This window comes from Perca fluviatilis, chromosome 7, assembly GCF_010015445.1.
Source record: "Perca fluviatilis chromosome 7, GENO_Pfluv_1.0, whole genome shotgun sequence".
Classification (NCBI taxonomy): Eukaryota; Metazoa; Chordata; class Actinopteri; order Perciformes; family Percidae; genus Perca; species Perca fluviatilis.
In genome coordinates, this window is record NC_053118.1 from 18,345,226 (window position 1) to 18,346,709 (window position 1,484).

Sequence of the window (1,484 nt, forward strand, 5' to 3'; positions counted from 1 at the left end):
AGGGTGGTAGGATATATCCATAATAATAATAATATAATATAAATCCATGTCAATGCAGGTCCTCATAAGCAACAATAAAAATGGAAAGTGTTGTGAAACTTGCATCTAAAATGATTTATGAGAGTACTATAAGATTATAATTTATTTATTTTTTCAATTGATGGAAGGAAAAGGGAAATATTGTGTAATATTTATTTATTTATGTAATCACCTTTCTTTTGTTGCTTTATTTTGGGTCACTTTAAAAACTCGCAAATATGTAGCATGACTAGTGTCACATTCTTAGTTTTGCAATAGAAGAACTTCCCCATTCTCACATATGATCATTCAGATTTGTTTTGGGAGATGTTATCTTTAGTCTTAGCAACCAAATATTCCCCCTGACCACAGCCCTGATGTGAGGCAATGTAAATGTAACGATAAAGTTCAAAGCAAATTCAGACTAAATATCTTTAATTGGACTGGTCTTCTTTTTGTGATTTCTGGCATGAGATGTAGTGTGTGAGTTGCTGCCCCCTTGTGGTCACCTGAAGGCTCGGCTGTTTTAGCCAGCTGTATCCTTTCACACATGGCAGTAGAACAAATGAAGTTTTAAGTTTGGTGCTGTTTTTAGTATTATATGTAGGTTTTACAACCTAATCAGCACAATGGTCTGGATATCACTGTGTCCATCACCCAGTACCTTTTGTCCAGGTTTCCCAGCCTTTTAAAGGCCACAATGTTTATATTGGACCTAGTCAGTTTTACTTCATCCTCCCATTTCATCACAGGTCTGCTGCCTGTCCTATTCGCCCATACAAGAGAGCCCTATAACATTAATATGACCCCATCATCATCAGTGTTATTGCCCCACTAGATCAGTTCACTTTAGCTCTAAAAATTCCTTTCTGGGCATCTGCATCAGCATTGCACTGAATCTTATTTTTTTTTTTTTTATTTTGACACAGTTGGTGGAAGATATTTAGATCCTTTTTATAAGTGGTACTGGCAAAATGTGCATAATATATCAAAAGTTATTCATCATGCAGAATGGTACCTTTGAAATTGTTAGATTCATTTAGATTATTATATTATATTATTATTTCCTATGACTTAAAAGCATTTAATGCAGCATATTGTGTTGTAGCTGGTTCAAGTGGAGACAATTTTAACTATTGATTACATTACATATTTGTTTAATCACAAATATTTTATAAGCTCATTTTAATGTTTTGCATTTCAAATCTAAATATGAAAAGTAAGTATAGCTGTAAAATAAATGTAGAGGAGTAAAAAGGACAATATTACCTTAAGTACTTTAAAATGGTAGACTTACAGTAAGCAAAGTAAGTGAGTAAACCTAGTTAGTTATTCTACATCACTGTAGACATGCTACAGACTGGGCACCGCTGATAGAGCTGTGTATCCTGCCCTCTAGTGGTGGAAGGAGTCACACACAGGCTTAATGTAAGCTATGACGTAACGCTCTGTAGAAGACCAGAGGA